At 39.3% G+C, this 15,863-nt stretch overlaps 1 protein-coding gene and 1 pseudogene across 1 annotated transcript in view; both read right to left on the minus strand.

The window, feature by feature from the left end:
- MMP20 (matrix metallopeptidase 20) overlaps nt 1-15,863 on the minus strand; it is a 50,407-nt gene that overhangs the window by 16,151 nt on the left and 18,393 nt on the right. The gene's annotated exons all lie outside the window — the stretch shown is intronic.
- On the minus strand, nt 1,618-3,070 carry LOC132525367 (heterogeneous nuclear ribonucleoprotein K-like; annotated as a pseudogene).

Here is a 15,863-nt window from a genome sequence, read left to right on the forward strand (position 1 = left end):
TATATAAATAAGCCAAACTTTTGTGGTTGGAAGAGGCTAATTATTTCCTGTAAAAACTGCAAAAACATTAATAATTATAAATGATGTTGCCAATGTATTTATCTACTGAAAATGTTTATATCTTTGCACCTAATGGCTACTTCAGAGAAACTCTGGTACACATACATTAACTTAAGATTTATCAACTCAACCACCCATCTATCCAGTATTATTTATATAAAATTGTGGGAGTATACAAGAGGGTACTGGGCTGAAACCTTCAATGCAAATGAAGTCCACTTTGAATTTTGGAGATGAAAATCATTCTTATAAAATACAAATAGTTTACTTGACTCCACAGAAGCTAGAATCAACACATAAAATTATTTGCAGACAGGGAAATTATAATAAAGTTCTGACATTTAATTTTCCATATAGTAAGTTTAGGCACTCCTCAAATCTTATGTTGAGTTTTAGTTAATTTAACAAATATTTATGGAGCACCTATCAGCAGGCACTGAGGTAGACGTCAAGGATGAAACACTGAACAAGACTCAGGCTCTGCCCTCAAGAAGCTATAATCTAGTAGTAGAGGCAGATAAGTGATTAGACAATTATAATTCAGAGCAATTCGTGCAATGAAGAGTCAAGCTCATGTTGCTCTGAGAACATAGAATGTATTCCACAGGAGGGATGTGTCATTCCATCTAGGGGGCTGGCGAAGCCATCCAGGTGAGGCACTTTAAGCTGATGACAAAATCTAAAGGAGAGCTGTACTGAGAGAGAGAAATACTTCATGTTCCTAAGCAACATCAAGAGGCAAAAGGAAAAGCACATCATGTTTTAGAAGGCTGTAAGCTGGAGCTGCAATTCCAATGCTGACCAGTATCTCCAAGTCTGTTTCATAATCTCTTTTTTTTTTAGGTTCACTAAATTTATTTTAAAAATCATAAAACGTTTCTTACAAAAGAGTATTACATTCTGCACACTGCTCTGAATAGATGCCAGGGACATATGGACTATTGTTACTTTTCCTCCCTGTCCCCCCCCCCAATGTTACAGTGACCACAAAGCAAAGTGTTCACAATAATTACGTGGGGGGATTTTTTTTTTTTTTTCGGCACACGGGCCTCTCACTGTTGTGGCCTCTCCCGTTGCGGAGCACAGACTCCGGACGCGCAGGCTCAGCGGCCATGGCTCACGGGCCCAGCCGCTCCGCGGCATGTGGGATCTTCCCGGGCCGGGGCACGAACCCGTGTCCCCTGCATCGGCAGGCGGACTCTCAACCACTGCGCCACCAGGGAAGCCCAATGGGGGGATTTTTTTTAAAACCACCAACAATGAACAAAAATTAAAATTCACTCACTCTGCTGCTGTTTCAAAATTTCAATGTTAGTTTCTGCACACCCTCCCCCACCCCCACCCCTGTTTGTAAGGAACTAAAACATTACATCTGGTGAACAGCAAAGATTTCACTGCATCTCAAATGCAGGACACCTATGAAGCAGAGGAATGTTGGCTTTTTAAACAGAAGCAGATTAAAAAAAATGATGCAGGACTCCTTCAGTTCTTCACTAGTCTTAGATAAACTTTCCAGAATACTGCTTCACACTATAAAAAAGAAAAAAATATCTTGCATTAGAATCCTTCAGCATCTGCATACTGCTTCACACTGTCCTGCAGCAAATATTGTGCATTCTGTATCTGGTCCTGTGTTCCTATAATGGTAATAATCTGATCTTTGGACCCTTCTAAAGGCTCATCAGTTTTGATCGAAGCTCCTGACTCATGACGGATTTGTTTAATCTGCTTACCAATTTTGCCAATAATAGATCCAGCCATAGATCCAACTATATCTTTGGGAATAATTACTTGTGTAGTAATAATAGGTCCACCAAGAGCACCATATGAGTCACGACCCCCTGCATAGGAATAATCATATCCAGAGTCACCCTGTGGTTCATAAGTCATCTGCCACTCTGATGGGCTCCATGTATCTATTGCAGAGCCCCAGGTTTCATCAGCACTGAAACCAACCATGCCATCATAAGTCTCCAGGTCTTTCTCTTCTGTCATAGGCCATTAGATCTCTTCCTCTAGGTGGCGGTGGAGGAAGAGGAAGATTCCGAGCTCTGCCACCACCCCGGCCCCCTCGTCCAGGAGGAGGTCCTCGACAAGGGCTCCTATCATCATAAGCTCTTTTGGATGGAGGCATGGGACGCCCACCCTGACCAGGAGGCATTCTGTCAAAACCACCTCTTCCCCACATGGGAAATCCCATGGGACATCCGGCGGTCATTGAACATCATTGAACCATCATAATCATAGGTTTCATCGTAAAAATTGGGATCATAAGGCTGAGGATGTCCTTTGATGGGAGACTCTGATATAAGATCAAGGATGATCTTTATGCACTCTACAACCCTATCAGGTTTTCCTCCAATAAGAACAACTCTGTCAGTGGACTGAGGACAACATTCCTGGAAAAGCTTGATTGTTGTCTGAGTGTTCTCTCGAAGTTCTTTGATTTTAGCACCTTTGACCCCAATAATTTCTCCAGCCAGACTCTGGTGAATCAACAGTCTCAACTCACGGTCAAAGTCGCTTCCTTTATAGTGTTGGTAATTTAAGCATTCCACAGCATCAGATTCGAGCGGGAACTGGCTGGTTGCAGTGGGTGATGGCAACTGCAGGCCCTCTTCCAAGGTACGGATGATTTTCTTCAGAATTTCTCCAATTGTTTCAATATCAGCACTGATACTCAATATGTGCTCGGGGCCACTGCTGTCTGGGACTCAAACACTGGCATTGTAGTCTGTACAGAGAGCCTTAATATTCTTGTCTCCTTTTCCAATCACTGCCCCAGCATTCTTGCTCTGAAGCAGAATGCGTAATTCAACCATCTCATCAGTGCTTCTAGATCTTTTAAAAGCTTATTCCTCTTCCATATCTTCAGGAGGGCGTTTACCAAATTTGCCATTGGTTTCGGTGTTGGGAAAGGTTTCCTCTGGCTTTTCAGTTTCCATTTTCTTGTATTAACTAGACACACCAATCTATTATTAAATATATCCTTGCAGGGCAGAACTGAAGTGTTCTGCTGCAGTTGCCAGGCAAGGCTACCATCCCTATGCTGCCGTGCTGCCTCAGCCCTGTTTCATAATCTCGTAAATGCAAATAATAATAACTTGCCTATCTCCTGAGATCCTTATGCAGATCAATTGAGATAAAGCATATGAAAGTGCATTATAAACTGTAAAGTGCCACTTGGCTGGATATTGTCCATTTTTAAAATTATTATTTGGGCATCTACCATAGACAATACTTAGTGTGGCAGGAGGCCATTGAGGGTACACTTCCTCTCCCCAAGCTTTACACATCACAGCCTTATCTAGACCATATGTATTAACAGATGGAAAACTGAGACCCAGAAAAGCTGATGGGCCCAAATGTCAGCAGTGGTTAGGGGAAAACAGAGCCGATTAGACTCCAGCTATGTTGATTTTCATCACATGTCCTAACTAATCTACTTGCTCCTTCCCAGACTGTGACCTCCGTTTTTTCTCTGTTTATAACTTGACCCCTTACCCAATGAGACCTAGCCTTTGCTGAAGGCCAGAGGGACTGCTTTCCCCCTCTCCCTTCTCTTCACCATCACAGAAAGAGCACAGGTTTGGGTATCCAGAAGAATCAGGTAATGAAAATAGAAAAAGAGATCATGTCAACAGTCCATAATCTCATCTTTGATAAGGAGGACAAAACAATGGATTAACTGGGAACCTGATGAAGCATCCAAAAAGCAAGTGTTTTACAATTAATTCAATTTAATACATACTTCTGAAATGCTGACTCTGCTCAAGTCACTGTGCTAGATTCTCATTAAGGCACAAAGCATGGCTTTCAGGCAATTATAATAGTGGGGATGAAGAAATGAGAAAAGTGGGCAGGGGAAGCAATGCTACTGGAGTCTAGTGAAGACAAGGAGTGACATTTTCGTTTACATCCTACAATGCACAGGACAGCCCAACATGACAAAGACCAGTCTGGCTCAAAATATCAGTAAGTGCCAAAGTTAAGAAACCTTAGTTAAAACACTTAGACATATTATAATGTATACACTGTATGTATAAGGTAGTAATAAACACTACCTATATGTGATATATGTGTGTAAAGTATTACAAATTCCAAAAGAATCTGTACTCATGAAAAATTTCAGTACATTAATGAAGAAAAATTATGTCTGCTGGGTAATAAAGCAATAGAACACATATTCAGAGGATTTACAAACTTAGAGCTATAGATTACAATAATTAATAAATTAAAATTGACAAAAATGTATAGCAAGTAACCTTCTAATACAGGTGTAAATGGATTTAAAATATAAGCAAAATGAAAATCTATAAAACTGTTGTAAAGGAACAGCTAAGGGGGATGTAAAAAGGTATTCTATGCAAATGGAAATCAAAAGAAAGCTGGAGTAGCAATACTCATAAGAGAAAAAAATAGACTTTAAAATAAAGACTGTTACAAGAGACAAAGAAGACACTATGTAATGAGCAAGGGATCAACCCAAAAAGAAGATATAACAATTGTAAATATATATGAACCCAACATGGGAGCACCTCAATATATAAGGCAAATGTTAACAGACATAAAAGGAGAAATTGACGGTAACACAATAATAGTGGTGGACTTTATTGCCCCATTTATGTCAATGGACAGATCATCCAGACAGAAACCCATAATGAAACACAGGCTTTAATGACACATAATGACAGATTAACTTAATTGATATTTATAGAGCATTCTATCCAAAAGCATCAGAACACACATTCTTTTCCAGTGCACATGGAACATTCTCCAGAACACATCACATGCTGGGCCACAAAACAAGCCTCAGTAAATTTAAGAAAATTGAAATCATATCAAGCATCTTTTCCTACCACAATGCTATGAGATTAGAAATCAACTAAAAAAACACAAACACGTGGAGGCTAAACAATATGCTACTAAACAACAATGGATCACTGAAGAAATCAAAGAGGAAACCAAAAAATACCTAGAGACAAATGAAAATGAAAACATGATGATCCAAACCCTGTGAGACTCAGCAAAAGCAATTCTAAGAGGGAGGTTTATAGTGATACAAGCTTACCTCAGGAAATGAGAAAAATCTCAAATAAACAAGCTAACCTTACACCTAAAGCAACTATAGAAAGAAGAACAAACAAAGCCCAAAGTTAGTAGAAGGAAAGAAATTATTAAGATCAGAGCAGAAATAAATGAAATAGAAAGGAAGAAAACAATAGCAAAGATCAATGAAACGAAAAGCTTCTTTGAAAAGATAAACAAAATTGATAACCCTTTAGCCAGACTCATCAAGACAAGCAACTATATGCTGATAAAATGGACAAACTAGGGACTTCCCTGGTGGCGCAGTGGTTGAGAGTCTGCCTGCCAATGCAGGGGACGCGGGTTTATGCCCCAGTCCGGGAGGATCCCACATGCCATGGAACGGCTGGGCCCGTGAGCCATGGCAGCTGAGCCTGCACGTCCAGAAGCCTGTGCTCCGCAACGGGAGAGGCCACAACAGTGAGAGGCCCGAGTACCGAAAAAAAAAAAGGACAACCTAGAAGAAATGGACAAATTCTTAGAAAGGTACAATCTCCCAAGGCTGAACCAGGAAAAAATAGAGAATATGAACAGATCAATCACAAGTACTGATGTTGAATCTGATTTAAAAACTCTCAACAAATAGAAGTCCAGGATCACAGGTGAATTCAACCAAACATTTAGAGAAGAGTTAACACCTATCCTCAAACTACTCCAAATAATTGCAGAGGAAGGAACACTTCTTTTTTTAATTTTTCTATAAATATATAACTATATTTATTTTGAATATTAAATAGTTTTTAAATTAAAAGCAGTTTATTGAATCACACTATGCATCAATATACAGTAAAAATCTTACAATTTAAAAATGTACACGATTTAAACTGAAAGTTCGTTAGCTATTATATTGCCGTGAACCTCTTACAACTGTGTTAAAGCACAACAGGGAAACCTCGGAGGTGGGATGGCCCCACGCGTCCTCATTTGCGGCTGGAATGAAGCAGTGGGTACTCACAGCGGGCCGCTGTTACCGTCTATCTACGCCCGTGCCAACTTGAACTTAACCATGTTCCAGCCATTCAAATAACAGGTTGTTGGCGATTCAATACTGTCCACACATCTTTTAAGAATTAATTTACATACTAAAGAGTGTTTTACTTTTTGATAGCCAAAGCTTGGGCCAGCCCCGTTACTAAGGAACGTTGTTTTTGAGACTTACACCTGAAGTAACTGTGTACATCCATTCTTATTTTAAGGCTACTTCTCCTAAGGCTAATATTTTGAAGACCCTCGTAACTGAAGCCCGGCATCTCCAGCCTCACACTTGGTTCGCTTCTGGAATTTTCAGATGATGGGCTTAGTAGAGTAAAACCAGGAGCTGCCTCCCTTGCACCTGGGCCCTCAGGACAAACGTACAGAAAGTCATTAACCCCACGAACACCCTGTGGAAAGTGTTAATAAAAGAAGTAGGCTTTGAAAGGGGATTCAGGGCAGCAAGACATAACAAGACCTTTCTTAGATAAACCCATTTTCATAGAAACAATCGCCTGTACACTCAAAAATAGAACAGATACTCTGTTCTCCATTCAGCTGAACTCATTCTATGAGGCCACAATCACCCTGATACCAAAATGAGTAAAAGATACCACACAGAAAAGAAAATTATAGACCAATATCATTGATTAACATAGATGCAAAAATCCTCAACAAAATACTAGCAAACCGAATCCAACAATACATTCAAAGGATCATACACCATGATAAAGTGGGATTTATCCCAGGGGTGCAAGGAATTTTTGATATCTGCAAATCAGTGTGATACACCACATTAACAAATTGAAGAGTAAAAATCATATGATTGGGCTTCCCTGGTGGCGCAGTGGTTGAGAGTCCGCCTGCCGATGCAGGGGACACGGGTTCGTGCCCCGGTCAGGGAAGATCCCACGTGCCGCGGAGCGGCTGGGCCCGTGAGCCATGGCCGCTGAGCCTGCGTGTCCGGAGCCTGTGCTCCACAACGGGAAAGGCCACAGCAGTGAGAGGCCCGCATACCGCAAAAAAAAAAAAAAAAAAAAAAAAAAAATCATATGATCAACAGACGCAGAAAAAGCTTTTGATAAAATTCCACATCCATTTATGATAAAAATGCTCCAGAAAGTGGGCATAGAGGGAACCTCAACATAATAAAGGCCTTATATGACAAACCCACAGCTAATAACATCATACTCAACAGTGAAAGGCTGAAAGCATTTCCTCTAAGATCAGGAACAACACAAGGATGCCCACTCTTGCCACTTTTATTTAACATAGTTTTGGAAGACCTAGCCATGGCAATCAGAGAAGAAAAAGAAATAAAAGGAATCCAAATTGGAAAGGAAGTAAAACAGTCACTGTTTGCAGATGACATGATACTATACATAGAAAATCCTAAAGACACTACCAGAAAACTATTAGAGCTCATCAATGAATTTGGTAAAGTTGCAGGATACAAAATTAATACACAGAAATCTCTTGCATTCCTATACACTAACAACAAAACCTCAGGAAGAGCAATTAAGGAAACACTCTCATTTACCATCACATCAAAAATAATAAAATACCTAGGAATAAACCTACCTAAGGAGGCAAAGACTTGTACTCCAAAAACTGTAAGACACTGATGAAAAAAATCAAAGATGATACAGACAGATAGAAAGATATACCATGTTCTTGGATTGGAAGAATCAATATTGTCAAAATGACTATAATACCCAAGGCAATCTACAGATTCAATGCAATCCCTATCAAATTACCATGGCATTTTTTGTAGAACTAGAACAAACTAATTTTTTAAAAAATAAATTTATCTATTTATTTTTGGCTGTGTTGTGTCTTTGTTGCGGTGTGTGGGCTTCTCATTGCGGTGGCCTCTCCTGCCGCACAGCATGGACCCTAGGCACGCGGACCTCAGCAGTTGTGGCACACAGGCTTAGCTGCTCCGCGGCATGTGGGATCCCCCAGACCAGGGCTCGAACCCACGTCCCCTGCACTGGCAGGCAGACCCTCAACCACCGCGCCACCAGGGAAGCCCAGAACAAAAGAATTTTAAAATTTGTATGGAAACACAAAAGACCCAAATAGATAAAGCAATCTTGAGAAAGAAAAACAGAACTGGAGGAATCAGACTCCCTGACTTCAGACTATACTACAAAGCTACAGTAATGGTACTGTTACCAAAACAGAAATATAGATCAATGGAACAGGATAGAAAGCCCAGAAATAAACCCATGCACCTATGGTCACCTTATCTTTGATAAAGGAGGCAAGAATATACCATGGAGAAAAGACAGTCTCTTCAATAAGTGATGCTGGGAAAACTGGACAGCTACATGTAAAAGAATGAAATTAGAACATTCTCTAACATCACACACAAAAATAAAGTCAAAATGGATTAAAGACCTAAATGTAAGACTATAAAACTATAAAACTCTTAGAGAAAAACATAGGCATAAATTGCAGCAATATCTTTTTGGATACATCTCCTAGAGTAACAGAAATAAAGACAAAAATAAACATATGGGACCTAATTAAACTTAAAAGCTTTTGCACAGCAAAGAAAACCATAAACAAAATGAAAAGACAACCTACAGAATGGGAGAAAATATTTGCAATTGATGTGACCGACAAGAGATTAACCTCCAAAATATACAAGTATTTCAATATTAAAAAAACAACCCAATCAAAAAATGGGCAGAAGATCTAAATAGACATTTCTCCAAAGAAGACATATAGATGGCCAAAAGACACATGAAAAGATGCTCAACTTTGCTAATAATTAGAGAAATGTAAATCAAAACTACAATGTGGTATCACCTCACACTGGTCAGAATGGCCATCATCAACAAGTCTACAAATAATAAATGCTGGAGAAGGTTTTGAGAAAAGGAACTCTCCTACTCTGCTGGTAGGAATATAAACTGGTACAGCCACTATGGAGAATAGTATGGAGGTTCCTTAAAATACTAAAAATAGAGCTACGTGTGATCCTGCAATCCCAATCCTGGGTATATATCTGGAGAAATCCATGATTTGAAATGATACATGCACCCAGTGTTCATTGCAGCACCATTTTCAATAGGCAAGACACTGAAGCAGTGTAAATGTCCATGGACAGATGAAAGGATAAAGAAGATGTTGTATATATATACAATGGAATATTACCCAGCCATAAAATAGAATGAAATAATGCCATTTGCAGCTACATGGATGAACCCAGAGATTATCACACTAAGTAAGCCAGATGGATAAAGACAAATATCATATGATAACATTTATATGTGGAATCTAAAAAATGATACAAATGAACTTATATACAAAATAGAAAAAAACCCACAGACAGAGAAAACAAACTTATGGTTATCAAAGGGGAAAGTGAGGAGGGATAAATTAAGAGTTTTAGATTAACATATACACACTACTATATATAAAACAGATAACCAACATGGACCTACTGTATAGCACAGGGAGCTATACTCAAATTTTTGTAATAACCTATAAGAGAAAAGAATCTGAAAAAGAATAGATATACATGTGTGTATAACTGAATCACTTTGCTGTACACCTGAAACTAACACACATTGTAAATCAACTATACAGCAATTAAAAAAAAACAGCTGCAGGATGTATTGGAACTGGTAATGAAAATAAACAGATCATATCAACAGTCTGTAACCTGCTCTTTGATAAGGAGGGCAAAACAATGGAGTTTATTGATATTATAGACCTGCTGATAAATATTTAACTGCACTGTTTATCTTTGTGTAGCCAGGAGCCACTGCTGTGCCTGGCAGATAGTCAGGGCTCAATAAATATCTGTTGGCTAGATAAATGGGTGTCAGAGGGTTGTGTGGAACTCATCTAATGATCAGTTTTCATATTCTCTGAAATTTTCATTCTCTTTTACTAAAGAACAGCAATTAAATCATCAAGTTTGAGATGAAGTCACTGGTACCATTCTTGAACCTCTTTGCCAGTCCTGTGAGCTCCTCGGAGCAAGGTCATGTATGATTCATCTATGTATTCTCAGGCTTAGCAAGTGCCTGGCACATCTGGGACTTGATTCATATTTGTTGAACTTTTCTTTTTTTGTTTTACCCCACTGTTTTCACTCCCCATCTACCTAAACCGATCCCCTCAGTCTTTCATTTTCAGGAGAGACATTCACCTCTTCTTTGCTGACTGTCAAGGTAATCCAGCAGGAGCTGATGGGTGCTTTCATTTTCTACTGTCTTCACCCCTTACTCTCCTTGACTCTCTTCTTCTCTGTCACTCTGTTCCCTAGTTTCAGGGGAATAGGTGTCTTTCTTCTTTTTATCATTTTGATGCCCTCAGTTGAACTGATGCTTCTCTCCCCTGAGACTGGACACTGTAGTTCAGTGAAAGAAGAAAGGGGTGCTGGAGACCTTGTTTTATTATTGGATGTGTGACCTTGTATGGGTTACTTAATTTTTCTGGGAGTCAGTTTCTTTCTGTCAAATAAGAATGATAATAATAATAAACCTGTGCTAATATTTCAAAGGATCAATTGAGACAATGCATATTAAAGCATTTTATAAACTCTGGACTACTCTTACAATTATTTTTAAATACTTTAAAGAGACATGTTTTTACTCTACAAATTTTTTAATTATGTAAAACTTAGAGTTTATCAGTAGAGATAAGTTTCCTTCTAAATTTGTCTCGCTGATATAAAATTTTGTCACTGGAAAATTTGAAGTACAGACAGTCACATCATTGGCCAAGAAGCCATTCATTTGAGGGGAGCTCACTAACCAGGGCTGTTTATATGAGGATGTTTCAGAGGCCAAAAATCAGACATGAATCATCCATCTCACTGAACCCAAGAGAAACAGAGCTTATAAAATTAAAAACCCACATGTAGACAGTGGTTAAAATAGCCAAAGCTGTGCACAGTGTCCTTAAATTAAGTGTTTATACCCATCTGAGGAGCCTACAGAGATCCATATTTATAAGCCGTAACCTGTGAAGATGTAAAGAACCTCGTCCTTAGTCAGAAGGAGAGTGTTCAGAAGAAATGGCAGTGAATCAGCAATCTTAGTACACCTTCTGCCTCTTTGTCTGAATTTGTAGTACATAACAGAGAATCAGTCTAAGTAAATACAATGCCTGTGTTGACTTTCAGTGATGCAACCTTATAGCCAGAAAAGAAAGATCCCCAGGGAGACTGAAGGAGGAAGACTTCCTCTTTAGCTGTGCAAGCTTTCCTCAAGCCCACAGAACCCTGGGAAATGCTAGGTTCCAATGGTGCCATCTAATAGCAGAGGTTACTGATTTTATTGTCCCTCTTTCCCAAAGTGCTTTGCATTTCTTTTTCTTCATTGGCTCCTTTTCATGTCTTCAAATGTGCCCAGGTATTTCTCATCTTGAAAAAAATCCTCATTTGACCCTGCTGCCTCTTCCAGCTATTATCTTAACTCTTTGTTATTAACAAGATTCTCAAATGAATGACCTACATCTACCATTACCCTTTGCTCCACACCATTTGCCTTTTCACTCCTCGGGATCTGGGTTCATTCTTTACTATGCCACTAAAACTACATCGCTTCATCATCCTGGCCAGTCAGTCCTGTTCTTCAGTCCTCAGTCTGGTGACCTCAGCAGCATTGTCCACTATTGATCACTTATAGAAAAGATAATTCTCTTTTCCCTGGTTTATCTGGGGCTCCATTATAGGGATTCTGCCTCTGAAGTCAAGTAGACCTAGGTTAAAAATTCTAGCTGGGAAAAAGAAAAGTGTGGATTAAATGAGCAGATGTCTATAAAATGCTTAGCAGAACACACAGCACATTGTAAATGATCATAAAATGTCAGCTATTGTTATTATAATTATTAGAGTTTATTTTCAAATCTTTCAGTGCCTCCTCCATGTGGGAGATTCTATAACCTATGAAGCCTCCGACTGTGATCTCTCCCCGAGCACTGGCTTATTTCTATAAAACCCCACTAGAATTGTCATCACCTTAAATTCAACACATCTAAAATTGAGTTTTTCTTCATTTGTCCCATAAGTCTTTTGGATTTTCCTATCTATGTGGGCCATGCTGCTTCCTTTTCCATTGTTCTCACCAAATCAGTGTCCAAGTCCTGCTGGTGACTCCTTCAGGATGCCTCTTACATTCGCCCTTCTCTTCAATCCCTACTTGCATGACTCTTAACCATATGTTTCTTTCCATTCGAATCTAGTATACATAACGTCTTTCAAATGTGACAATTAGTGATTGACAGATGTTTTTAAATAAAGAATCCTATTTTGAGAATAAAACAGAATGTGGAGAAGCCTAGCAAACATTTTTGGGAAACCTGGATAGTCTAGAACCTCCTCCTTCTTTACCCTGAAGGTTGGGTAAAGATTGTGGCTCTTTACACAACCCACAGGCCAAGGGCCCAGGAGAATAGGAGCCGCCCCAAAGTGCTTTTCCTACTCACTCCAAATACATTCCAGTCAAAGAGCATTCATTCATTCAAGTCAAAATTCAGAGTTCTCGTCATAGTTCCATTACACAGTCAGAGGTTATCTGTGTGAGTGATAAGATAGACTCAGCATCATGAGTCAGCAGACCCGGGTTGCAGTGGAGGGTCTGCTGGGCTGAGAGACCTGGGCCTAGCTTTCTTATCTCCAAAATGAAGGATTAGGACATGATCAACCTTTATGCTTATTCCATATGTAAAATGCTATTATTCTTCTAAGGTCTATAGCTGATTGTGATATTCTTGATTTTATCGTTAAATTATATCATGTAAAACCGAGAATAATCAGAGAGATGCAAATATCATTTGGGTATGACTAGAGTTCCAGTCACCTTGAGGAAATCTGGGATAACTTTAATATTTTGTCATCTATTATAAAGAGAAATCTATATGAATTAAATATATACATATATTTATATATATATGAAAGTAATATATACTTATGACTTTCAACTTATTATAGCTGAAGTTTATTTCTCTTCAAACAGAACATTTGAATGTACCAATGTACATTTATACACTGCAACAATCTCACGGTGACTTTAAAAGACACTGCATTCCATCTTGCTTTGGAAACAAACTGTGTGGTTATTACATCCACAGCCTGAAATGTCTCATCAACAGGTTATTGTTGGTGATGGGGAATTCCAGGCTGGCAGGTGGGAGAGAACAGACTGGGAACTCTTTCATCATGGCCCCCAGGTTGCCATGATGGCTGTGGCTTGAAAGAATTCTTTGTTCTTTGTCCAGGCTTAGCAAGCACTTGGGGACTTTTGGTGACAGCTGGTAGGAGATCAGAGCCATAGGATTCTAGCTCTGGACAGCACCTTAGGAGGTGGTTAGGCAGGGAGGTTAGGAGCATGGGCTCTAGCAGAGGACAGTGTGGGTGTGGGTGTGAGCTTGAACCAGTTATCTTTTCTATGTCTAATAAAATAGGAATAATAATCCATACCTTACAGGGGTGTTGTAAGGAGTTGATAACAAAGAGCTTAGCATAGTAAGTGCTGGACACACTGAAGTCACTATGAATATCAGACAACACCTCATTTTAAAGAGGAGAAATAGAGGTTCAAAGTCCCAAGTTGGGTCAGTGGCAATTCCAGTGTTGAAAGGGTACCACTGCTGGCTCCTTCTAGCTCCTCCTAGACCTTTGGTATTACCTGCCTTACCGCAATAGCTCATCAGATCAGAAATGGGAGAAGATGACAAGGTGATGGCTGAGCAGATACAAGTTCGCTTTCTTTAATCCCTTCCCTAACCACTCCTTTCTAAATGTCCCTTATATCTATGCCTCCCTTTCTGTTCTGTTACCACCCTCAGTATTTACAGTCAAGATTTAGTCAAAGGATGTATTATCTTCACTTAGTCATGGCAATTTTTGAATGCTCACAGTTTGATAAACAGAAGGTTAAATAAATTTTCTTTTGCTTTTTTAAGAAAACAATTATAATTGCATGAAAGGGCATAATACCTTTGACTGCACTGTCTCCTTTGCCTCTATCACAAACGCTGATATTACCAAAAGAGTAAGCTGTGTGCTGCACTGGGGCACAAGTGCTACACGCACTTGTATGGGCAGCAGAGTCTGACAAGGTTATCCCTCAGATGAAGCTGATGTCATCTTGCAAGGTGTCCAGGATTCCTGCTCTGTGCCTTGCCTATCACTCCTGGGTCAACGTTTACTGATTCCCCTTTGGTTTACTTTTTGGTTATAAACAATAAAAATAAAGTAAATAATCAATAAGTCTTAATAAAAAAGATAATAATTAAAAATACCTCAGGTTGTTTCTAATCCCTAATCTGTTGTACATGTTTTTTGATTTCCACTCCTAAATATAGTAACTGCCTTTTACTGAGTGCTTACTGCGTGTCTGGCACATTAGTTGCCCAGTGTCACCTGATCAGTAAGAAGCATGGCCAGATTTAAACCAACTTAGCCTAAGTCTAAAGCCTGAGTTCCTGGGCTTTCCTCTCATTTGCCTTTGAAAATCCGATGCCCATTCATTATTGAAGCTGTTCCTAATTTTTAAAAATCAGAAACAATCCAGATGTTCATTAATTTGGGATTGGTTAAATAAGTTAGGACAGATCTGTATATTAGGATAATATATACATACATAAAATAAAGATGAAAATTAAAATTCATTGACATGGAAACATGAGAGATAATTGAGTGAAAAAATGTACAAATCAGCACATCCAGCACATTACAAAATCCCACTTTTGTGGACATCCCTGTCTCCCTCCCATATTTACAATAAATCTCTACCCAGAGAAAAAGCCTGGATGGACATCCAAAAACATATTTAACAATGTGATTACTCTGTGTTATGAGCTGAATGTTTGTGTCTTCCCGTAATTCATCCCAACCCCCAATGTGATGGTGTGATGGTATTTGGATGGGACCAGTGGGAGGTAATTAGGGTTTGATGAGATCATGAGGGTGGGGCTGATGGGATTAGTGCTCTTATAAAAAGAGACACCAGGACGTTTTCTCTCTGTCTAAATGTGCACATGAGCACACAGATGGCAGTGCTTTTTGAATGTCCCTCTCCCTCATCTAACCCTGAAGTGTACAAAAGCAAGGGGACTATTGATCCATCTTTAAAGCTCCAGTCACTACAACAGTTTTTAACACTCTGTATGAGCTCAACGACCACTTTTCCAATGAAGAAAAAAGAAGAAAAAATAATGTCACACATGCATATGCCTGAGCCACCTCTCCCTATTCTGATGTGGTTGAATTCAGTGCCCAGTAAGGGGAGGAGTGGAGGTGAGAGTTGGGATGTTTCTCTTGCTGTCCAAGGAGAGAAGTAATTATGCTCCCTGAGAAGCCACAGAACGAGGAAACAAGGAACAATTTAATTTAAACTCATGAGATTTCCAACACATCTTCATGTTTAACCTTGGTCATTATCTGCTTCTACTAAGGGGGCTTCCAGCTTGGCCTCGCCCACGACTTCCCTCAGCCACAGGAAGCCCAGCAACAGCCTCAGCAACATTCAAACACAAGAGTTGAAACAGGTGTCTTTTTACTAATTTGTTTTACCATTGATAGAAAATAATAAAACTATTCAAAACACTGACACTCTGTCTAGGTGCTATCACCACACTAACTATTCACAGCAAAATGACATCAAGCAGACTGTTGTCTTCTCTACTTCAAGCCAGTTAGGCCTAATAGTTACCATTGGTATTACCCAACCATACTTAGCACCCTTCACATCTGCACACGTGTATTTTTAAATTCC

This window comes from Lagenorhynchus albirostris, chromosome 9 (genome assembly GCF_949774975.1).
Source record: "Lagenorhynchus albirostris chromosome 9, mLagAlb1.1, whole genome shotgun sequence".
Lineage (NCBI taxonomy): Eukaryota > Metazoa > Chordata > Mammalia > Artiodactyla > Delphinidae > Lagenorhynchus > Lagenorhynchus albirostris.